The following is a 25,738-nucleotide window of genomic DNA, read 5'->3' as shown; positions in this document are numbered from 1 at the left end:
CCAGAACCTGAATGGATGGATAAACATGCTCCCACTTCTTCCCTCTTTGAGATTCTTCCTTCCCTTTGACTTCCAAATTCTTTCACTTGTCCCATTTTGGTCCTCTTTTCCTCTTTTGTTCTGTGTTTTCCATTGCTGGTCCCTTCCAGGCTTTTCCCTAGAATAGGCTTTATGCTTGGAAAGGTTACTCCCTCTGCTTTTCTGAAGACCAAAGCGATCTGAAATTGCCAACGGGAGAAAAGAGGCAACCCCGTCCCCTCACCTGGCGTGAACCTACTTCCGACGACGGCTCCGCTTTGCTTTCGGATGCTTTCCGACAGAACAGGATTAAAGAGATAAAAGGATTCTGTTTCAAAGCGGCTTCCCGCCATGTTCTCCTTTTCTTCAGCACATATGCACACTGCCGATTGAAAAGGAGTCCTTTGGCTCTCAAACATGCTGTTTACAAGGAGAGCCGGATGACGCAAGGATGACTAATGGGTCTGGACGGGCTTATGAAATCGGCCATCCTTTGTCAGATAAACGGGATGTTTTTAATCTTGTTTTAGTCAGGATGAGCCTGTCTCCAGGAGAGAGAATTCCAGGGGAAGCAGCTTCTCATTCATAGAGTTGTGGAGGCATCTAGTCCAACTTCCTGAAAATGCAAGAAATCCTTAGTTGAAGCATCTCAGATAGATGGTCAACTACCACGCATTTGGAAACCTCCATCCACCATTTTGGAGGCAGTCTCCACCAATTTCTCATGGGGTTATTTCTGGGCAATGTAGGAAATCCACAAGTGAAGCATCTCTGATGCATGATCAACCATAACCTGCTTTGACACCTCTAGTGGAGCCATTGTCCACCAATTTATCCATAGCACCAAGGTCCTACCTCTGGACAATGAAGGAAATCTACAGGTGAAGCATATCTAATGAATGGTCAACCACAACCTGTTTTCACAGCTCCAGTGAAGGAGAGTCCACCATTTCGGAGCCATTGTCAACTGATTTCTCTGCAATGCAATGGGCCTACTTCAGGACAATGCAGGAAAACCTCAGTTGGAGCATCTCTGATAGATGGCCAACAACAAGCTGGTTTGGCACCTCCAGTGAAGGAGAAACCATTGTTATGGAGCCATTGTCATCCAATGTCTCCATAACTTCATGGACCTATTTCTGAGCAATGCAGGAAAACCTCAGTTGGAGCATCTCTGATGGATGGTCAACCACAAGCTGGTTTGGCACCTCCGGTGAAGGAGAAACCACCGTTATGGAGCCATTGTCATCCAATGTCTCCATAACTTCATGGACCTATTTCTGGGCAATGCAGGAAAACCTCCGTTGGAGCATCTCTGATGGATGGTCAACCACAACCTGGTTTGGCACCTCCAGTGAAGGAGAAACCACCGTTATGGAGCCATTGTCATCCAAGGTCTCCATAACTTCATGGACCTATTTCTGGGCAACGCAGGAAAACCTCAGTTGGAGCATCTCTGATGGATGGTCAAATGTCACCAGACAAGTGCTCCATTGTGGAGCCATTGTCCATTGTTTTCACCTTCACATTCAAGGACCTCCTCTCTTCAACCCATCAAAAAGGAAGGATACGTGTACTTACTCGTGGCCATCCAAACCAGGCAAAGTCTTGGACCGTAGTTGCTTCCTCTGAAAAGGGGAAAGGACCTATTTGCCTTATTTTTAGCCGCCGAATCCATCGAGTGAAAGGTTGCTAGCCGTTTGCCCTACATCGCCTGCAGTCTATTGGCAGATGCTTTTTTGGATTCCCCATCTTGAAACACTTTTGCTGACTGGGACAACAGCTGGCTTCATGAATAATGCAGGCCTTGTCTCAAGGTGCAAAAGCAAGTCTTTCGCACCAAGAGCAAGACTGAGACAATTTTAGGAGGAAAACAGCAAGGAGCAGAGATGGATGGGAAAGCCCTGAGAAGTTGGAGATATTCAAACCTGTCAACTTCAGAGTTTTAAACATTTATCGAGGCTTTGTGTGTTGTCAAAGGCTTTCTTATCAATGGAGAGGGGCATCCATACATCAAAATCCTTATTTTCTAAGCTTGCTGTTGTTGTGGGCCTTCGTCCTATCCAACTTATGGAGACCGTATAGTGAGGCTATCATGGGGGAAGTCTGCAGAAAAATCTCTCCTCTAAATATAGGCTCCTCTCCGTGGTGAGTTCAAACCATAAGTTTGAAATGAGGTTCACCACAAAATACAAAAAGGAGCAATGCCTTTCTTGGTCAACCAAAATGTACAAAACACATTAGGCAAGCTTTCAAATATACTGTAATAATAATAATAATAATTATTATTATTATTATTATTATTATTATTATTATTATTATTATTATTTCCATTGCATGGGAAGTTCCTTGACAAAATTGAAGGAAAAGCTGACAAGGAGAAGACCTGGCTCTGGCTCACGAATGGGACCCTGAAGAAGGAGACAGAAGGCCTGATCCTTGCAGCCCAGGAGCAAGACATCAGGACAAAGGCCATTCAGGCCAAGATCGAAAAATCAGCTGATGACCCAAATGCAGACTGTGCAAGGAAGCTGACGAAACCATGGATCATCTCCTCAGCTGCTGTAAGAAAATTGCACAGACAGACTACAAACAGAGGCACAACTATGTGGCCCAAATGATTCATTGGAACTTATGCCTCAAGTACCACCTGCCAGCAGCAAAGAACTGGTGGGATCACAAACCTGCAAAAGTATTGGAAAATGAGCACGCAAAGATACTGTGGGACTTCCGAATCCAGACTGACAAGGTTCTGGAACACAGCACACCAGACATCACAGTTGTGGAAAGGAAAAAGGTTTGGATCATTGATGTCGCCATCCCAGGTGACAGTCGCATTGACGAAAAACAACAGGAAAAACTCAGCCGCTATCAGGACCTCAAGATTGAACTTCAAAGACTCTGGCAGAAATCAGTGCAGGTGGTCCCGGTGGTGATGGGCACATTGGGTGCTGTGCCAAAAGATCTCAGCCGGCATTTGGAAACAATAGACATTGACAAAATCACGATCTGCCAACTGCAAAAGGCCACCCTGCTGGGATCTGCGCGCATCATCCGAAAATACATCACACAGTCCTAGACACTTGGGAAGTGTTCGACTTGTGATTTTGTGATACGAAATCCAGCATATCTATCTTGTTTGTTGTGTCATACAACAACAACAACAACAACAACAACAACAACAACAACAACAACAACAAAATAGTTTATTTATACCCAGCCTCCATCTCACTGAAGGGGCTCGGGGCTGCTTACAAGGGTCGAACCCAGATAAAAACAGTAACAATATAAAACACAACAAATGTACTGAGACATACATATGCAATTATACATCTTCCTTTCCTAATGCCTTCTGTCTTACCAAGCATTTGAGTCTCTTTTGTAGATAGAAAAAGCAGTTTAGTAATACAGTAGAGTTTCACTTATCCAACATAAACAGGCCGGCAGAACATTGGATAAGCGAATATCTTGGATAATAAGGAGGGATTAAGGAAAAGCCTATTAAACATCAAATTAGGTTATGATTTTACAAATTAAGCACCAAAACATCATGTTATACAACAAATTTGACAGAAAAAGTAGTTCAATACGCAGTAATGTTGTGTTGTAATTACTGTATTTACGAATTTAGCACCAAAATATCACGATATATTGAAAACATTGACTACAAAAATGCGTTGGATAATCCAGAACGTTGGATAAGCGAGTGTTGGATAAGTGAGACTACTGTATTAGTATTTTTAGTGATCTACAGAGCCCACAAAACTCTCCTGCAGCATCACATCCCAAAATAATTAATTTTCTTCCTATCCACTTTCTTCACTCTCCGGCTTTCCAAACCATACGTAGACAAAGAGCATTAGTAAGTACTAGCTTTGCCCGGCCACGCGTTGCTGTGGCTGGGAATTATTTGTTGGCCAGGTGGAATAGGAGTGAATAGCCTTGCAGCGTGAAAGTCTGGCCGTTTTGTGGAGTGGTTGGAGTCGTAGCATTAATCAAAGAGGCGCTTTGAAGTGTGGGTACTTCCTTAGTAGGGGAATTCTTGTTTGGCCAGATTGAATGGTATTGAATAGGTTTGTAGGTTAAAAGCCTGGTCTGTTTGCACATAAGGTATTGTTGCTAGGCGAGGTTGAATGGGACAAAGTAGTGTTGTGGTTTCAAAGTTTGCAAGTTTTGTATGTAGGGGAAATGTTGGTTGGCCTGGTTGAAAAGTACTGAATAGCCTTGATGGTTGTAAGCCTGGTTGGTTTTTACCTTGCGGAATCCTTGGTTGGTCAGTTTGAATAGGAATTAATAGTGTCGGCATGGGAGGTTTAAATGATGGAATTAGCCACCTTGATTAGTTTTTAATGGCCTTGCAGGTTGAAAGGGTGTTTGTTTACTGTCTGGAGGAATGTTTTGTTGGGAAGTGTTAGCTGGCCCTGATTGTTTCATTTGTAGAATTCCCAATTTCCCTGCTTTCCGAGTGTTTATTTCGTCTCCTGGTTTTAGAGATCATATGGTTTTCTATTATTATACCATAGTAAGTCTTATATATTATATTTATAAAGTTATATTAGGTGGTTAGAATGGGATTATATGAGGTCAGTTGTACATAGTTGTATAAAATGTAGACTGAACTGGATTAGACGGCAGTGTAGAGTGAAGGTGATGTCATAGAGGAATATTATTTAGAATGCCAAGGTAGATAATCCAGTTTAAAGGAGATATTGGCAGATGTGCCTTGGTATTCTGGGTAATATTGTTGTGTGGCAGGGGTTTGAGTGTAGACTGCCACATAATGGAGTTGAAATCAGATAATCTGTATTTTCTAGGGACAGTAGTATGGATGAGGTCTAAATGCAGTTTGTCTGTGCCCTGGGATACAGGCGTGGGCCAACTTGGGGCTTTGCTGCAGGTGGTTTGGACTTCAACTCCCAGCATTCGTAACAGCCTGAGTCCCTTTTGTTTTTTCTCTCAGAAGGTTAAGGTGTTAGGAATGTTGAGAGTTGAAGTTGAAAACAGCTGGAGGGAAGGCTCAAGGGTGGGTGAAGAGTACCTGGTTGCCTGTTGTGGTTGTTGCTGTTGTGATTGTGTTTTTAGTGTAATTGTGTTGTATCTTACTTGAGGCGGGGATGATTGATTGTGTTGGCAATTTTTGAGTTTGGGGGGTTTGGGGTTTTGTTGTTTTGTGAGTCGCCGTGATGCCAAAAGCCTTTTATATATATAGATTTAATGATATGTATTCACATTTGCAGCGGGTTAAACCGCTGAACTGCTGAACTTGCTGACTGAAAAGTTGGTGGTTCGAATCTGGGGAGTGGGGTGAGCTCCTGCTGTTAGCCCCAGCTTTTCCCAACCTAGCAGTTTGAAAACATGCAAGTGTGAGTAGATCAATAGGTACCGCACTCCATGCAGTTATGCCAGTGGCCACATGACCTTGGAGGTGTCTATGGAACTCCAAAGTAATCCAAAACATTTACAGCTCTACAACAAGGAACTTCGACAAACTCATCTTTGGAGAGGAATTTCCACAATGGATCTCTTGCATTACCCCTGATACATTTCGTCAACTTCAAAAGCGGAGTTTCCACTGTATCAAGAGCCGGGTGTTGGTTTCTCTCCATTTGATATCCCGCTCCCCATATTATATTAATATTAGGAATTCTTTGAAGTCTATTTGCGGCTGGGGAGAAGGCAGAAAGACACCCTCTCCGGGGAGGCAATTTGCTCAAGCTCTTGTACTAGTTCAAAAAATATATATATCCCTATAAGACAGAGAGGGATTAGACTTATTTTAACACTCTCCCCCGCTATTGAAAATCCCTCTAATGGGAGTATTAGCCCTTCGGATACAGCCATTTGGTCCTTTAAAAACAGATGAACTCTTCAATCAGCGGCAAGGCGTTCATGGAACACGGAGGAAGGAAGCGACATTCTCCAAGGCACCCGAAATCGTGACAGAGAGGGCTTTCCATTCCATTTTCCATTATCTTTGCTGGTTTGTGATCCCACCAGTTCTTTGCTGCTGGGAGGTGGTACTTGAGGCATAAGTTCCAATGAATCATTTGGGCCACATTGTTGTGCCTCTGTTTGTAGTCTGTCTGTGTGATTTTCTTACAGCAGCAATGGTTTCGTCAACATTTTTGTACAGTTTGCATTTTGGGTCATGAGCTGATTTTTCGATCTTGGCCTGAATGGCCTTTGTCCTGATGGCTTGCTCCTGGGCTGCAAGGATCAGGCCTTCTGTCTCCTCCTTCAGGGTCCCATTCGTGAGCCAGAGCCAGGTCTTCTCCTTATCAGCTTTTCCTTGAATTTTGTCAAGGAACTTTCCATGCAATGTTTTATTGTGGCAGCTGTCAGCTCTAGTTTGTAGTGCGGTTTTCTTGTACTGGTTTTTTGTCTGCTGTGCTTTGAGGAGTTTCTGATTTTTTTTTTTACTTCAATCAAAGCAGGTTCTTCACTTTGCTTTACATATTCTGCCAAAGCATGTTCTTCTTCTTTGACTGCTTGTTTTACTTGTAAGAGTCCTCTGCCACTTGATCTTCTAGGCAGATATAGCCGATCAACATCACTGTGGGGGTGCAGTGAATGATGAATGGTCATGAGTTTTCTTGTTTTTCTGTCCAAATTGTCCAGTTCGGACTGTGTCCAGTTTATAATGCCAGCAGTATATCTTATGACAGGTATGGCCCAGGTGTTTATGGCCTTGATGGTGTTGCCTCCATTGAGCTTGCTTTTGAGGATTTTTCTGACCCTTTGTGTGTATTCTTTGCTGACCACAGTTTTCACATGTTCATTCTTGATGTTGTCCAGCTGTAATATGCCCAGGTATTTATAGGCCTCTGGCTGGTGACACTTTATTGTTTGGCCATTAGGCATATTTATGCCCTCACTTTCAATGATTTTTCCCTTCTTCAATGCCCCTGTCGAACATTTGTCCAAACCAAACTCCATGCTGATATCAGTGCTAAAAATTCGGACAGTGTTAGTCAGAGACTGGATTTCAGTTTCCGTTTTCCCATATAGCTTCAGGTCATCCATGTATATCAGATGCAAAATTTTGTGAGAATTCTTAGATGTTTGATAGCCGAGATTTGTTTTTTGTAAGATTGTTGACAGAGGGATCATGGCAATAATGAAAAGCAGAGGGGACAATGAATCTCCCTGGAAAATTCCTCTCCTGATGTTGCTTTCATTTCCAACAAACGGTTCAGTTTTCCAGCGCTCCATCATGTTTTCAATGAAGGTGCCAACGTTTTTACAAATCCCGATGGTGTCCAGGCACTTGATGATCCAGCTGTGTGGGAGTGAGTCAAAGGCCTTTTTGTAGTCAATCCACGTCATGTGAAATTAGCTTTTCGGCTTTTACAATTCTCCAGAATCATTTTGTCAATGCTTTTCCGTTTGTTGCCTTTCTGTTCATCTGGCAAGATGTTTTTTTTCTTCAAGATAGTCTTGAATTCTGTCAGCTATGATGCCAGTCAGTAGTTTAAACATAGTGGGCAGACATGTTATTGGCCTGTAGTTTCCTGGTGCTGCTCCTTTTGCTGGATCCTTTTGTATCAGGTAAGTTCTTCCAGTTGTTAGCCATTCACTGATACTTCCTTTCTGCAGCATCTCATTGAATTGTTGGGCCATTTTTCCATGTAAACTAATCAGATGTTTGAGCCAAACATCTATTATTATTATTATTAAAAATATTATTGAAAGTCGGGCTAAGTGGAAGAAGAGATATGATTTGTTGCCGTATTATAATGACGCGGCTAAACTGACACCGATTGTCACTCGTCTTGCACGGGGACGCCTTCGCGCTCTGCTTTTATTAAGTGTCACTTTCTCAATCCGTGCAGCAAAGGGGCTTCTCGCCTCCCGTCCTGGCAGGAAACCTTCGCCTGGCTTAATAATCACATCAAACCAAGGAGCCCTGCTTTATCATCGCGCCGATTATTATCCAGCATATGCTCCCATTTCCGTGCAGTGGAAGATTTATGGAGAGAGGGAGCAAGGGGCAGCCATCCATGAGCCGCCACCAACGACAGCTTGGAAGTCACCTGCCTCTTTGAAAAAGACGATGGAGATGCAGGAATAGATACAGTTGAAGATGTCCCGTGCCTTGCTTTGGTCATTCATCAGAAGGGAGAGTGCAGTGAAGACATCATCTACACCAGGATGCATCTACACTGTAGAATAAATGCAGTTTGACACTGCTTTAGCTGCCTTGGTTCAAGGCTACGGGATCCTGGGAGTTGTAGTTTGGTGAGGCATCAGCACTTTTGGGCAGAGAAGGATCTCTGCTTTAACTGCCACCTTTCAGTGCTATGGGATCCTGGAACTTGTAGTTTCACAAGTTTTTGTGTCTTCTCTGGATGCATCTGCACTGTGGAATGAATGCAGTTTGATACTGCTTTAACTGCCTTGGTTCTATGCTATGGAATCCTGGGATTTGTCTTTATGAAAATGTCATTATAAAAATAAAATAATAATAAGAATAATAATAAGGCCTAAGACCTTGAAAAACTACAACTCCCAGGGTCCCATCGCATTGAGCCACGGCACTTAGAAGTCGTGGAGGGGGAAATGCATGTTGTGCTGTTGTTGTTGTTGTTGTTGTTGTTATTATTATTATTATTATTATTTTATTATGACACAGCAAACAAGATAGATATGCTGGATTTCATATCACAAAATCACAAGTCGAACACTTCCCAAGTGTCTAGGACTATGTGATATATTTTCGGATGATGCGCACAGATCCCAGTTGGGTGGCCTTTTGCAGTTGGCAGATCGTAATTTTGTCAATGTCTATTGTTTCCAAATGCCGGCTGAGATCTTTTGGCACGGCACCCAGTGTGCCCATCACCACCGGGACCACCTGTACTGGTTTCTGCCAGAGTCTTTGAAGTTCGATCTTGAGGTCCTGATAGCGGCTGAGTTTTTCCTGTTGTTTTTCGTCAGTGCGACTGTCACCTGGGACGGCAACATCAATGATCCAAACCTTTTTCTTTTCCACAACTGTGATGTCTGGTGTGTTGTGTTCCAGAACTTTGTCAGTCTTGATTCGGAAGTGCCACAGTATTTTTGCGTGCTCATTTTCCAATACTTTTGCAGGTTTGTGATCCCACCAGTTCTTTGCTGCTGGGAGGTGGTACTTGAGGCATAAGTTCCAATGGATCATTTGGGCCACAGAGTTGTGCCTCTTTTTGTAGTCTGTCTGTGCGATTTTCTTACAGCAGCTGAGGAGATGATCAATGGTTTCGTCGGTTTCCTTGCACAGTCTGCATTTATTATTATTATGAGATGGCACTAGCACTCTTTGGCAGCAGAGGCTGCAAACCTTGCAAAACTACAGATCCCAGGGCTCCATAGCATTGTCAAAGTGGCACCAAACTGCATTCGTTCCACAGTGTAGATGTACCAACGGCTTCATTTCAGCCCTGGTTCAGCAACAGGCCCCAGAGCTGCAAAGGGGAGAGTAAATCTCCGCTCCTGGGCAGCCAGGCCTTTCGAAAAGAAAACTGTGCGGTCTAATCTAGCCGAAGAAATGTGCTGTAAATCTTTAATGGGTTTCTTAAAAGCCAAACAGAGAGAAAGAGCACGTCTGACACACCGCTGCCGGGGTTTATCCGCCTGCAGTTCGACTGGTTGCCTTCCATCGAGCCGGCTTTCCAGTTGGGAAGTCTGGTTTCGCTCAATGCAAGCTGGCACGCCAACGTCTCTGAATGTGTAACCGCATTCCTTGGGAGGGATTTGGGGTCTCGTTCTGCTCTCTGGAGCAGCAAGAAACAAGCCGGCTCCGTCTCTTACATGACATCCGTTTGGTTGCCTCTTGGTTTTCTCGTTTCCAAGCTAAACGTCTCCGGCTCCCTAAGCCAGTGATGGCGAACCTATGACACGCGTGTCAGCACTGACACGTCTAGCCATTTTTGCTGACACGCGGTGGTCACCTCTTGCGTTGTTAAGTGTTTTCTGGCCAAATTTGGTGTCATTTCATCCAGTTGTTTTTTTTGTTTACTCCATCCTACAAATGAACAGTATATTTATATATATAGACTAGCTGTGCCCGGCCACGCGTTGCTGTGGCAAAGTGGTGGTGGTATTGGTTAAAAATTAAAAAATGTAATTTTTATTTGACTTTATTTGTATTTTTAAATTATTTTTATTATGTTATCTTTTTATTTATTATATTTTATTATTTTCTTGTATTATTTTTAGTTATTTTCTGTTATTATAGTATTTCATTGTATTAATTTTTTAGTGTTTTTAATTATTTTTAGTGGTTTTTTATTATTTTTTATTGGGTTGCTAGGAGACCAAGTGGGCAGAGCTTAGCCTTCTAACTGGCAGCAATTGGATAAAAGCAATTATTCCTCTCCCTCTAATTAGGACTTTATTTTTCTTTTCTTTTTGTTGTATCAACGTAGAGCCGTGGATGATGGGTTGTGTTGACAAATTTCGAGGTTGGGGGGCCTATAGTTTTGTTGTTTTTTGGGTCGCCGTGATGCCATCACTCTTTTATATATATAGATAGATTATTATTATATCCTATTATTATATTATCCTATTAATATATTTTATATCATTATATCTATACATATAAAGGAGTGATGGCATCAGGGCAGCGGACAAAACAACAAAACTACAGGCCCCCCAACCTCGAAATTTGACAACACAACCCATCATTCACGGCTCTAGGTTGATAAAACAAAAAGAAAAGAAAAATAAAGTCCTAATTACAGGGAGAGGAATAATAGTTTTTATCCAATTGCTACCAGTTAGAAGGCTAAGCTCCGCCCACTTGGTCTCCTAGCAAACCTACTCAGCCCAGGGGACAGGAAGACTTAGGCCTCATTTAGGCCTCTTCCACAGATTATCAGATTTTCACTGGATTATATGGCAGTGTAGACTCAAGGCCCTTCCACATCTATATAACCCATTTAGAATCTTATATTATCTGCTTTGAACTGGATTATCTTGACTCCACACTGCCAGATAATCCACTTCAGTGTGCATACTAAACATAAAGACAGCCATACAACAGACATTCAATACCACCACTACTTCAACAATTTCTCACCAACACCACCAGACAACACCACAGCAACGAGTGGCCGGGCACAGCTAGTTATATTATAATTTTATCGTTCTATTGTTATTCCATTATTATTGTAGTATAATATCATATTATTACTATTATATTATATTGTTATATTATTATTCATTATTCATGACTATATTGAAACTAGAATAGAGAGAAATCAGTGTGGAAACTTTGTGAAGCTTAAAAGGCAAGAAGTACCATAGATTGTTGTACATGGAAATAATGGTAGTAAATAGTTTTTGATTTATTAAATACAGTTACTGTATATACTCGAGTATAAGCCTAGTTTTTCAGCCCTTTTTTTTAAGACTGAAAAAGCCCCCCGCAGCTTATACTCGGGTGAGGGTCCTGGTTGGCTTATATGTGGGTCAGCTTATACTCGAGAATATATGCTACATTTATAATTTTTCTCTATTATTATTGGTATTATTACATTTATTATTTTTCTCTTTTATTATTGCTACCATTACATTTATTTTACTCTGTTTTTATTATTGTATTAATGCATTTATTATTTCACTCTTTTCTTATTATTACCCTAGATTTTATCATTATATTTGTATGTGATTTTATGACTTTTTTATTGTTTTATTGTTGTTGTTGATTCATTTGTTTTATTGCTTTGTTTTTATATTGTTGATGTTCGGGCTTGGCCCCATGTAAGCCGCCCCGAGTCCCTTCGGGGAGATGGGGCGGGGTATAAGAATAAAATTATATTATTATTATTATTGCATTTATTATTTTACTCTTATTTATTGTAGTGCTCAGGGCCTCCGAAACGTCGCATTAGGAGCATCACCTTGAAATGAATCACGAAATGCATCCTTGAAGCAGCGACGCTTCAGAGTCGTCTTCGAGAAACCCTTCAAACACACTTGCAAGGGGCCCGACGTTTGCACGATCAATAAATCACAACGCAGCACATCCAGAGATGTCATAATAAATGAAAAGCATGACTCATGCTCGGAGCCGTCGGTGGCGTGTTTTCCGGTAATTTATAAATGCCCCGCTGTTCTTGACAACATGCATTTCCCCCTGCACAACTTCTAAGTGTTGTTGTTCAATGAGATGGGATCCTGGGAGTTGTAGTTTCCCATGGTCTTGGACTTTATCAGCCAATAAGGGCTGCTGCCTTGCCAGACTACAACTCCCAGGATTCTACAGCCTTGCAAGCCCTGCTGTTCTTGACAACATTTCCCCCTCCATGACTTCTAAGTGTCGTTGCTCAATGCGATGGGACCCTGGGAGTTGTAGTTTTCCAAGGTCTTGGACCTTATCAGCCAAGGAGAGCTCCTGCCCTGCTGAACTACAACTCCCAGGATTCTATAGCCTTGCAAGCCCCGCTGTTCTTGACAACATGCATTTCCCCTCCAAGACTCCTAAGTGTCCTTGCTCAATGCTATCAGACCCTGAGAGTTGTAGTTTCCAAAGGCCTTAGGCCTTATCAGTCAAGGAGGGCTGCTGCCTTGCCAGACTACAACTCCCAAGATTCTATAGCCTTGCAAGCCCTGCTGTTCTTGACAACATACATTTCCCCCTGCACAACTTCAATGCGATGGGACCCTGGGAGTTGTAGTTTCCAAAGCCCATAGGCCTTATCAGTCAAGGAGGGCTGCTGCCTTGCCAGACTACAACTCCCAAGATTCTATAGCCTTGCAAGCCCCACTGTTCTTGACAACATGCATTTCCCCCTGCACAACTTCAATGCGATGGGACCCTGGGAGTTGTAGTTTTCCAAGGTCTTAGGCCTTATCAGTCAAGGAGGGCTGCTGCCTTGCCAGACTACAACTCCCAGGATTCTATAGCCTTGCATGACCTTGTTCTTGACATCATGCATTTCCCTCTCCACGACTCCTAAGTGTCCTTGCTCAATGCTATTAGACCCTGAGAGTTGTAGTTTCCAAAGGCCTTAGACCTCAGTCAAGGAGGGCTGCTGCCTTGCCAGACTACAACTCCCAGGATTCTATAGCCTTGCATGCCCCGCTGTTCTTGACATCATGCATTTCCCTCTCCACGACTCCTAAGTGTCCTTGCTCAATGCTATCAGATCCTGAGAGTTGTAGTTTTCCAAGGTCTTAGGCCTTATCAGCCAATGACAGCAGCTACCTTGCCAGACTACAACTCCCAGGATTCTATAGCCTTGCAAGCCCTGCTGTTCTTGACAACATGCATTTCCCCCTCCATGACTCCTAAGTGTCGTTGCTCAATGCTATGAGACCCTGAGAATTGTAGTTTTCCAAGGTCTTAGGCCTTATCAGCCAATGACGGCTGCTGCCTTGCCAGACTGCAATTCCCAGGATTCTATAGACAATTCCCAGGATTCTACAGCCTTGCAAGCCCCGCTGTTCTTGACAACATGCATTTCCCCCTCCATGACTTCTAAGTGTCGTTGCTCAATGCGATGGGACCCTGGGAGTTGTAGTTTTCCAAGGTCTTAGGCCTTATCAGCCAATGACGGCTGCTTCCTTGCCAGACTGCAACTCCCAGGATTCTATAGCCTTAAAGTGTGGTCAAACTACATCCATTCTATGGTGCTGATGCACATTTTGGGAAGCTCCCCAAATGACAACTGTCCCAAACTCTAAACCAGGCTTCGTTGTTTCTCAATTACGGTCCAGATTTTTCGTAATAGCCATTTGCTCCCTGCGTCGGGATTCTGCAAAGTCAACTCCTCCGCGGATGACTTCTCGCTTTGTTTAAAAGCACAGTCAATTTCGGGAATGGCAAATGTCACCGAACTCTGCGTGCGTCCAATTATAATTTCTGCATCTCAAGGAGCCTTTGAAAGAGCAAGCTTGGTTTAATTAAAACTGCATTTGAAGGGAGAGGAGAGAAAACGAACGCCCAGCCAGATCGAGCTGCCAATCTCGGCTGGAAGAACAAATTGGGACGGTGTTCGAAATGTATTGTTTCCAACACTGTCTCTTCCACCCTGAATCCAATTTTCCTCTTCGTGCCCCCTCTTCTCCGTCAGTTCATCTTTCTAAATACAGTCACTTGAAAGTGGCCCTCCATCTATTAGACTAAATGAACCCGTTCCAGAGATACTCATTAATTTGGAGCATGATTCATGCAAGGACTGTTAGCTAGATTGCACCCTGCTTGAAGGTTTCTTGGCATCTGGAAGGAGAACGCAATCCAGACTGGAGTCGGCGAGAATTAAGTAAATGGGAAACCATTTCTCTTCCTTAAAAACATGCATCCAAAGCAGAAACATCCTCAGGGATGCTTTGCAAGAAAGTTCAGACTCTGTGGTTTGGGCTCAAAGGAACTGGACTTCATTAGGATGTATACTGCATCGTTGTTGTTGTTGTTGTTGTTGTTGTTGTTGTTGTTGTGTGCCTTGAAGTCATTATAAACTTACGGCAACACTAAGACAAATCTATCATGTTTCCCATGGCCTTCCTTTGAGACTGAAAGAGTGTGACTCACCCAATGACTGTACCTCTTTGTTGTGGGAGGGCTTATAGACATGTGATTGTACTGAGCATGGTCAGGCACAGGACTCCATTTTGTATTATCAATCAATCAATCAATTTATTAATGCTCCGACCAATGGTCATATGCATTTACAGAAACAACATCAAACAAACATCTGTCGTACACCTCATTGTACCCCAGGTGGCACAGTGTGTTAAAGGGCTGAGCTTCTGAACTTGCGGACCAAAAGGTCCCAGGTTCAAATCCCGGGAGCAGAATGAGCGCCCGCTGTTAGCCCCAGCTCCTGCCAACCTAGCAGTTCGAAAACATGCCAATGTGCATAGAACAATAGGTACCGCTCCGGCGGGAAGGTAATGGCACTCCATGCAGTCATGCCGGTCACATGACCTTGGAGATGTCTATGGACAACACCGGCTCTTCGGCTTAGAAATGGAGATGAGCACCAACCCCCAGAGTCGGTCACGACTGGACTTAACGTCAGGGATGTTGGGAATCATCCTAGACTACTCAAGTCTAGAAGAAGGTAGATAGATGATAGAGTTAGATTGAGGGAATCCTTTCCCTGTTTCCAAAGCATGCCTAGACAGGCTTTATTGTGTTTCACTCTATCCTGTGTACATCACATCCCTTACTTTGAAGTCAGTAGAAATGTGAATCTTTATGGACACTAATTTCCCATTGGTCAGAATGTCTTTTCTGGCCCCAATAAACTGGACCATGAGGTTGGAACCATTTTGTTTCTCTCTTCTCCCTTTGTTCTTCTAGCTAACAAGAAGCATCTCGCCATCTCTCCTGGCAAGATGTAACTATTTAGATGTTTGTTATTTTTCCTTTCTTATTTTTCCTTAGAAACCAGTCTAGAGTAGACTAGACAGCTCCCAAGCCTTTCTATCTACAATAGAGTTCTTTTTACCTGAATAAATACCTTATTTGAACTTTTACTGAGACTCTGCAGTCCATTGCAATCCTAAATGGTCAAAGGCTTCTCTTTGCTCGCCCCGTGTAAGTAACTGCTGCATTTGAAAGCTTTGCTTTTGCTACTCTGCTGATTTTTGGTGGAGAGGGTTAAATTGAGTCTAACCGCTCAGAGATTACCACAACAAGGGGAAACCTTTACCTTTACCTACACCTCATTGGAGGTGGATGTGTCTGGGAGGGCTCAGATTTTGTATCCCTGAGTGGCAGAACAGGGTCTAAACTGGATGGCCTTTGGAGTTCCCCTTCCAACCCTTGTGGAATATAGACTGCCTGGAAGTGTGTTGAGGTCTACTTTCTTCTCTGGAGGCTTTTAAACAGAGGCTGGATGGCTATCTGTTGGGAGGGCTTGGATTTTGTATCCCTGAGTGGCAAAACAGGGTCTAAACTGGATGGCCTTTGGAGTTCCCCTTCCAACCCTTGTGGAATATAGACTGCCTGGAAGTGTGTTGAGGTCTACTTTCTTCTCTGGAGGCTTTTAAACAGAGGCTGGATGGCTATCTGTTGGGAGGGCTTGGATTTTGTATCCCTGAGTGGCAAAACAGGGTCTAAACTGGATGGCCTTTGGAGTTCCCCTTCCAACCCTTGTGGAATATAGACTGCCTGGAAGTGTGTTGAGGTCTACTTTCTTCTCTGGAGGCTTTTAAACAGAGGCTGGATGGCTATCTGTTGGGAGGGCTTGGATTTTGTATCCCTGAGTGGCAAAACAGGGTCTAAACTGGATGGCCTTTGGAGTTCCCCTTCCAACCCTTGTGGAATATAGACTGCCTGGAAGTGTGTTGAGGTCTACTTTCTTCTCTGGAGGCTTTTAAACAGAGGCTGGATGGCTATCTGTTGGGAGGGCTTGGATTTTGTATCCCTGAGTGGCAAAACAGGGTCTAAACTGGATGGCCTTTGGAGTTCCCCTTCCAACCCTTGTGGAATATAGACTGCCTGGAAGTGTGTTGAGGTCTACTTTCTTCTCTGGAGGCTTTTAAACAGAGGCTGGATGGCCATCTGTTGGGAGGGCTTGGATTTTGTATCCCTGAGTGGCAGAATATCCAATTGGATGGCCTTTGGAGTTCCCCTTCCAACTCCTGTAAAATATAGACTGCCTGGGAGTGTGTTGAGGTCTCCTTTCTTCTCTGGAGTCTTTTAAACAGAGGCTGGATGGCCATCTGCTGGGAGGGCTTGGATTTTGTATCCCTGAGTGGCAGAACAAGGTCTAAACTGGATGGCCTTTGGAGTTCCCCTTCCAACTCATGTGGAATATAGACTGCCTGGAAGTGTGTTGAGGTCTCCTTTCTTCTCTGGAGGCTTTTAAACAGAGGCTGGATGGCTATCTGTTGGGAGGGCTTGGATTTTGTATCCCTGAGTGGCAAAACAGGGTCTAAACTGGATGGCCTTTGGAGTTCCCCTTCCAACTCTTGTGGAATATAGACTGCCTGGAAGTGTGTTGAAGTATACTTTCTTCTCTGGAGTCTTTTAAACAGAGGCTGGATGGCCATCTGCTGGGAGGGCTTGGATTTTGTATCCCTGAGTGGCAGAACAAGGTCTAAACTGGATGGCCTTTGGAGTTCCCCTTCCAACTCATGTGGAATATAGACTGCCTGGAAGTGTGTTGAGGTCTCCTTTCTTCTCTGGAGGCTTTTAAACAGAGGCTGGATGGCTATCTGTTGGGAGGGCTTGGATTTTGTATCCCTGAGTGGCAAAACAGGGTCTAAACTGGATGGCCTTTGGAGTTCCCCTTCCAACTCTTGTGGAATATAGACTGCCTGGAAGTGTGTTGAAGTATACTTTCTTCTCTGGAGGCTTTTAAACAGAGGCTGGATGGCCATCTGCTGGGAGGGCTCAGATTTTGTACCTCTGAGTGGCAGAATGGGGTCTAAACTGGATGGCCTTTGGAGTTCCCCTTCCAACTCTTGTGGAATATAGACTGCCTGGGAGTGTGTTGAGGTCTACTTTCTTCTCTGGAGGCTTTTAAACAGGGGCTGGATGACCATCTGCTGGGAGGGCTCAGATTTTGTACCTCCGAGTGACAGAATGGGGTCCAGCTGGATGGCCTATATTGTCCTTCTGGGATATAGAATGCCTTGGAGTGTGTTGGGATCTCCTTTCTTCTCTAGAGGCTTTTAAACAGAGGCTGGATGGCCATCTGTTGGGAGGGCTTGGATTGTGTCTTCTGCCTGGCAGAATGGGGTTGGACTTGAATGCGCCTAGGGTGCCTTGCCTTCCAGATCCCGCTGCCCGATCACAAGGTGTGCACTTGCTTTCCAGCCTTCATTCCACGCTTGCGGTCGCCGGCCGGGATCTGTGCCAAAATGTGACAAAATTCAGAAGCTGGCAAAGAGAACTCGGCAGCTCTCATTCGTCTGTTCTCCTTCCTGCCACCCGGACCGCCATTCACTCCTGTGACAGTATCGATTGTCCGGATCATGAGGCTTCAGGGATGGCGGGATGGAAGGATGGACCCTGGCCAAGATGCCACTTCCCCTTTGCGCCAGGATTTTAAGAGAAACACATTCGGGCAAGTTGATTGAAAGGAGCAAAGTCAAGCTAAAGCTGCATTCAAATGATAAGTCACATTGCTTGGCTTGAGTCTGGAGGACATTTCTTTGGTCAAGCCGAGGAAGAGACTCCTGAGTTGCATCTGCACTGTAGATTCGGGCCCGAACTGTGGCGCAGGCGGGAGAGCAAGCCAGCTGCTACCAGCTGCAATGAATCACTCTGACCAGGAGGTCATGAGTTCGAGGCCCGCTCGGAGCCTATGTTTGTCTTGTCTTTGTTCTATGTTAAAAGGCATTGAATGTTTGGCTATATGTGTAATGTGATCCGCCCTGAGTCCCCTTCGGGGTGAGAAGGAGGGAATATAAATGCTGTAAATAATAATAATAATAATAATAATAATAATAATAATAATAATAATAATAATAATAATAATAAATTCAATGCAGTTTGGCCCCATTTGAAATGCATTTTGGCACTGCCATGGTTCAAGGAATCCTATGATCTGTCGTTTGCAAAAATAATGGCTGCATCTCCACTGCCGAATAAATGCAGTTTGGCCCCACTTTAACTCTCAAGGTTATGGAATCCTGGGAGTTGTAGTTTGGCGAAGTCTTTAGCCTCCTCTGCCACAAACAATTTGTCTTTGGACTCTATTGAAGACTTGTTCATTAAGGATAGTTTCAATTGGTCAACTGAGGATGCATTTACACTGTAATAATAATAATAATAATAATAATAATAATAATAATAATAATAATAATAATAGTGCGGTTTTCTGGCATTGTATATTTCTGCCGCTTCTGTGACTGTTCATTTGGGTTTTGATGATTCCGTAGCTATCAGGACCTCAAGATTGAACTTCAAAGACTCTGGCAGAAACCAGTGCAGGTGGTCCCGGTGGTGATGGGCACACTGGGTGCCGTGCCAAAAGATCTCAGCCGGCATTTGGAAACAATAGACATTGACAAAATTACGATCTGCCAACTGCAAAAGGCCACCCTACTGGGATCTGCGCGCATCATCCGAAAATACATCACACAGTCCTAGACACTTGGGAAATGTTCGACTTGTGATTTTGTGATATGAAATCCAGCATATCTATCTTGTTTGCTGTGTCATATTATTATTATTATTATTATTATTATTATTATTATTATTATTATTATTATTATTGTTTTATTCTTGTACCCCGCCTCTATCTCCCCACAGGGACTCAGGGCAGCTTACAAATGCAAAACAAGTATACATACATAAAACATCAAAACCTGAAAATGTACGAATGAAAATTAAAACATACGATTAAAATCAAACCATTAAGACAAAGTTAAAATGCAGCAATAAAACATAAGGATGGGCTATCAAAGTGCACTAAGTGAGACTTGTAAACATGGAGGAAGTTAAAAGTGCTATAAGAACATGGGGGTAGAGTTAATACAGTTTGGCACCACTTTATCTCCCTTGGCTCAAGACTATGGAATCCTGGGAGTTGTAGTTTGGTGAAGTCTTTAGCCTTCTCTGCCGCAAACAATTTGTCTTTGGACTCTATCGAAGATTTGTTCATTAAGGATTTTTTCAATTGGTCAACTGAGGATGCATTTACACTGTAGAGTTAATACAGTTTGGCACCACTTTATCTCCCTTGGCTCAAGGCTATGGAATCCTGGGAGTTGTAGTTTGGCGAAGTCTTTAGCCTCCTCTGCCGCAAACAATTTGTCTTTGGACTCTATTGAAGACTTGTTCATTAAGGATTGTTTCAGTTGGTCAACTGAGGATGCGTTTACACTGTAGAGTTAATACAGTTTGGCACCACTTTATCTCCCTTGGCTCAAGGATATAGAATTCTGGGAGTTGTAGTTTGGCGAAGTCTTTAGCCTCCTCTGCCGCAAACAATTTGTCTTTGGACTCTATTGATTTCTCTGCCTAAGAGCGCAAACTACATGTGATTGTACTGAGCATGTTCAGACTCAGGACTCCATTTTGTATTCAATAGCCTTAAGCCTTAAGTTTTAAAACAGTGCCAAACTACTTTTACAGTTTAGATCAGGCATGGGCAAACTTTGGCCCTCCAGATGTTTTGGACTTCAACTCCCACAATTCCTAACTACCTACCTAGTTTAGATGCACCCTAAGGTATTAAACCATTACCCAGTTTCAAGAGTTCGACACAAAACTTTCTGAATTCTCAGTTTAATGTCTAATCAATCCATTGCAGGTGAAAGATTCACCGAAGCAGGGTTTGCATCGCTGCCGCCGTGAAGAACCATCTCCGACGTTATCCTTCACACGCCTGATAACGTCAAGGGGAAGCCAAGAAAGCTTCTGCCAAAATAAATGAGTTAGTCCTTAAATCTTCGGCTCTTGGCTCCGAATCAGATGGAAGATAAATGGCCCTTGCCGCCATCACCACCATGTTTGGAGAGAAACCCAGGTTTTCCAAGTCCATGAAAAGTTTGCTCTGTGCGGAAACCAAGAACAGAGGAGGTGTAACCTTCCAGATCTTTTTATTTATATATATATATATATATATATATATATATATATATATATATTGAGAGAGAACAAATATTTTGTATACATAAAAGTGGGGGAACAATATACTGTATATACTCGAGTATAAGCCTAGTTTTTCAGCCCTTTTTTAAGACTGAAAAAGCTCCCTCGGCTTATACTCAGGTGAGGGTCCTGGTTGGTTTATATTTGGGTCAGCTTATACTCGAGAATATATGGTACATTTATTATTTTTCTCTATTATTATTGGTATTACTACATTTATTATTTTACTCTATTATTGTTGCTAGTATCACATTTATTTTACTCTATTTTTATTATTATTAATAATACATTTATTATTTCACTCACTTCTCATCTTCTTCAATGTAAATGTGCTTATGTATCCTTTAAATAATAATAGAGTAAAATAATACATGTAATAATAATAATAATAATAATAATAATAAATACAGGAAATTTATACATGTAATAATAAATAGTAAAATAATAAATGCCATAATAATAATAATACAGTAAGATCAGAGTGAATTCTCATCTTCTTCAATCTAAATGTGCTTATGTATCCTTTAAATAATAATAGAATAAAATAATACATGTAATAATAATAATAATAATAATAATAATAATAATAATAATAATAAATAATACAGGAAAACAATACATGTAATAATAAATAGAATAAAATAATAAATGCAATAATAATAATAATACAGTAAGATCAGAGTGAATTATTCTCATCTTCTTCAATCTAAATATGCTTATGTATCCTTTAAATAATAATAGAGTAAAATAATACATGTAATAATAACAATAAATAAATACAGGAAAATAAGACATGTAATAATAAATAGAGTAAAATAATAAATGCAGTAATAATAATAATAAGAGCAGAGTGAATTATTCTCATCTTCTTCAATGTTAATGTTCTTATGTATCCTTTAAATAATAATAATAGAGTAAAATAATACATGTAATAATAATAATAATAATAATAATAATAATAATAATAATAATAATGAATACAGGAAAATAATACATGTAATAATAGAGTAAATAACAAATGCAATAATAATAATAAGATCAATGATTTAATCAGAGATGGACAGTCTTATCTTAAATTTGAGCTTTATGTAAATATTGAAAAACATTTAACCCACTGATGCCTCAATTAATGTCATTTTATTGGTATCTATTTTTATTTCTGAAATCTACCACCCTCGGCTTATACTGGAGTCAATGTTTTCCCAGTTGTTTTGTGGTAAAATTAGGTCCCTCCACTTATATTCAAGTCGGCTTATACTCGAGTATATACGGTAAGTACAGAAAAGTAGGAAAAAGAGAAAGAGAAGAGAGAGAAAAGAAGGGGGAAAAATTAAAAAAATGGGGAAAGGGTATTCGGTTGCTTCCATTCTTCCTCCTCCTGTAAGACTTTGAAATTTGGTTAAGAAATTTGGTTAAGGAAATTAAAATATACATATGCCACTGATCTAAAAGAAAATTATTTCAAAATGATGCATTGCTGGTACATGACTCCGGCAAAACTTGGAAGAATGTACAAGAATATGGACAATAAATGTTGGAAGTGTAAGGTAAATCAAGGTACAGTAGAGTCTCACTTATCCAACATAAACGGGCCAGCAGAACGTTGGATAAGCGAATATGTTGGATAATAAGGAGAGATTAAGGAGAAGCCAATTAAACATCAAATTAGGTTATGATTTTACAAATTAAGCACCAAAACATCATGTTATACAACAAATTTGGCAGAAAAAGTAGTTCAATATGCAGTAATGCTAAGTAGTAATCACTGTATTTATGAATTTAGCACCAAAATATTACGATGTATTAAAAACATTGACTACAAAAATGTGTTGGATAATCCAGAACATTGGATAAGCGAATGTTGGATAAGTGAGACTCTACTGTACATTCTTCCATTTATGGTGGACATGTAAAGAATCGTCGAATTACTGGAAAAAATTCATGTCAAATGTCAAAAAAATCCTTTAAAAAACCTTCCCAACGAAACCGAAATATTATCTTCTCGGCATGTTCAATTCGGAGTTATTTGCAGATTGAAATATGGACAAACTGATTACTTTTTTTTGCAACAGCGGCGAGGATAGTCTTCGCCAAACAATGGAAACAGGATACTATTCCTGACACGAAAGACTGGATCATTAAAATAATGGAAATACAGTAGAGTCTCACTTATACAACACTCGCTTATCTAACGTTCTGGATTATCCAACACATTTTTGTAGTCAATGTTTTCAATATATTGTGATATTTTGGTGCTAAATTCATAAATAGAGTAATTACTACATAACATTACTGCGTATTGAACTACTTAGACAAATTTGTTGTCTAACATGATGTTTTGGTGCTTCATTTATAAAATCATAACCTAATTTGATGTTTAATAGGTTTTTACTTAATGCCTCCTTATTATCCAACATATTCGCTTATCCAACATTCTGCCGGCCCGTTTATGTTGGATAAGTGAGACTCTACTGTAATAGATATGGACAAACTAACATTTCTATTGAAAGAGAATAATGGTAGTGGATTGAAGTAAACGGACTGGTCACTTTTAGAATAAATACCTTACGAAAGATTAGAACTTGAGCGGGAAAGAATTCTTATCTCTTTGGACGGTTTTAGGTCATTACAAAAGTAAAGTCTAACCTTCCAGATCTTGTTGGACTACAACTCCTATGAATTCCTCTCCCCTTCCAAGAAACACCATCTTTAATCTTGGCATCTTCAAAGACTTCAGCTCGTGTTTGGAGGTTTCTGTCCAGCTCTATTTAAACACATATAAAGGAATGTTCATCCACAACAGAACCAAATATGTCCAACCCTGGAGGTAGTTGCTCTCCAAAAACACTCCCCTGGTTTTATTGGGGTTCGGAGGAGGTTGCAACAAAAAGGCAAGGCACACTGATGAGGTCCATTATTTTCCTAAAGACTAATAAACCCCAGAAAACCTTGCTTACTCGCAGGAGATAAAGGCATCAAGCGTTTTTTTTATGAGGACGCAGGAGACAAAAGGCCTGTTCTTTAATGACCGTGAAGAAGAACACAGAGCTTTGTCCTCCTAATGTTTTCGATCACAGAATAATTGGCTTTGAAACTGCATTTCACCTGGGTGCATCGAATTAATGCAATTCGATACCATTTTCGTTGCCATGGTACAATGCTATGGAATCATGAAAGTTGTAGTTTTACAAGGTCTTAAAGAATATAGGTAAAGGCAAGGGGATGGGAAATCTTGGAAGTGCGGAAAACACAAAGGGGATTTGTAATGAAGTATGAATTTTTGGTTTACAGATGTTATGTTTAATTGTGTGTTTGTGTTTTAAAAGGGTAAGTATTACAGTTATTGCATCTCAGCACTCAGAGGCTGGTTGCCATGGAGAAGTAGGCGGAGCCAATTGCCGGTTTGTTGAAGAAGTGCAGAGTTTTAAAAAGGGAGTCAGTCTGTGCTCTGATGAGGCACAGGGAAGATTGATCCTAGGTTGGGGGGATCAAGGAGACTCAATTGTTCATTTTGAGTCAGATTAAAATAAGTTTGATGACTTATTTAATGTAGTCTGTGTCCTAGTAAGGAACGGAGAACCTGTGATTGAATATCACAGGGGTGACTGCTGTTTAAAAGTAGCAGAGAAAGAAGTTCTAACTATTTTAAATAAAAGTGACACTTTAGAGAGTTTGACTTATCTCATTCGAGTATTGTAACTGTTAATAAAAATGAGAAACAACATTGTAACCATTAAGCTCTGTGCCTGAATAAACTTGTTATTGTTCTTCCAACATCTAAGCCTCTGTCGCATATATTATAAACCAAGTTACGTTACCATCTAAAGTGAATAAGAAGAAAGAAAGAAAAATTAAAAGGACTCCTTTCTGAGTCTTTGGTGGTTGTATCTTTATCTTTCCTACAGATCTTATCCATGATTTTATCATTATGTGTATGTGTTTTTATGACTTGTTTTATTGTTGTTTGATTTGTTTTACTGCTTGTTTTTATATTGTTGATGACCGGGCTTGGCCCCATGTAAGCCGCCCCGATTCCCTTTGGGGAGATGGGGCGGGGTATAAGATTATTATTATTATTATTATTATTATTATTATTATTATTACAAATTGGTGGCTGCTGTTATTAGCTCCTTCACAAAGTGGTGGCAGCGGTGGATTAAAAAAGATTCCCCCCTGCCTGAAGGAGCCTTAGTCGTTCTTAATTCTTCACACTAAGTATCTCTGAGCTTTATTTGCTTTTTGCAATAAACTTTTTTGTTGGACTAAATAGTGTGTGTGGCTCTTTAAGGCCTCTGTGTCTCGACACCAGCACCGCAACAAGATAACGATCCTTTGCAGGAGACTTAAATTGGTACCAAACTGCATTAATTCCACAGTGTAGATGCCCCCAAAGATACCCAAACCGTGACTTGTTGCCCCAAACAATTTAGCTTTCGTACCTATGAGTTTCAGTCTTCCTTTTCTAGAGATTCGGCATATTAGGGAATGTTTCTTTCCTTCTTTCTCCAAAGCAATGGTAACAGTAAATATGAAAGCAAAGACTCCTCGCAACCTCATAAAACTCAGCCGGTGTGCATTTCCTGAACAGCACTCTCCATTAGTTTCTGCTCGGCTCTGCAAGCCACCTTGACCTCCCTTTCCAATCAATTTTCAGTTATTAACCGGCAATGAACAGCAGCCAGGCCTGCCTTTGGTAAATTGAATATCACGGCTTGTCATAAAGATGTCTCGTTGCAAAGGTCCCAGGTGAGAACGCATCCATCGTCGCTCCACAGAGAGTTCGCTATTAATATTCGGCCTCCCGTCTTTCCCGGCTGACTTTCTTGGAAGGAACCCAAAGACAGGGGTCCAACGGATGCACACAGCCGGCTCGGGGCCAAATATCCAGTTATTCCAAAATGCTAAACCCTTAGAGAAGATTTAAGTCAGGGGTCCCCAAACTAAGGCCCGGGGGCCGGATGCGGCCCATCGAAGCTGTTTATCCGGCCCCCACGGCACAAGGGCAGAAGGGGGTTGGACTAAATGACCCAAGGGGTCTCTTCTTCTCTTACAACCATTATTATTATTATTATTATTATTATTATTATTATTATTATTATTATTATTATTATTAGCAACATTGAGGCTGGGTGGCCATCTGCCAGGGGTGCTTTGCTTGTGCTTTCGGTGCACAAAGGCAGAAGG

This window comes from Anolis carolinensis, unplaced genomic scaffold (genome assembly GCF_035594765.1).
Source record: "Anolis carolinensis isolate JA03-04 unplaced genomic scaffold, rAnoCar3.1.pri scaffold_13, whole genome shotgun sequence".
Taxonomy (NCBI): domain Eukaryota; kingdom Metazoa; phylum Chordata; class Lepidosauria; order Squamata; family Dactyloidae; genus Anolis; species Anolis carolinensis.
This window is presented reverse-complemented; position numbering follows the sequence as displayed.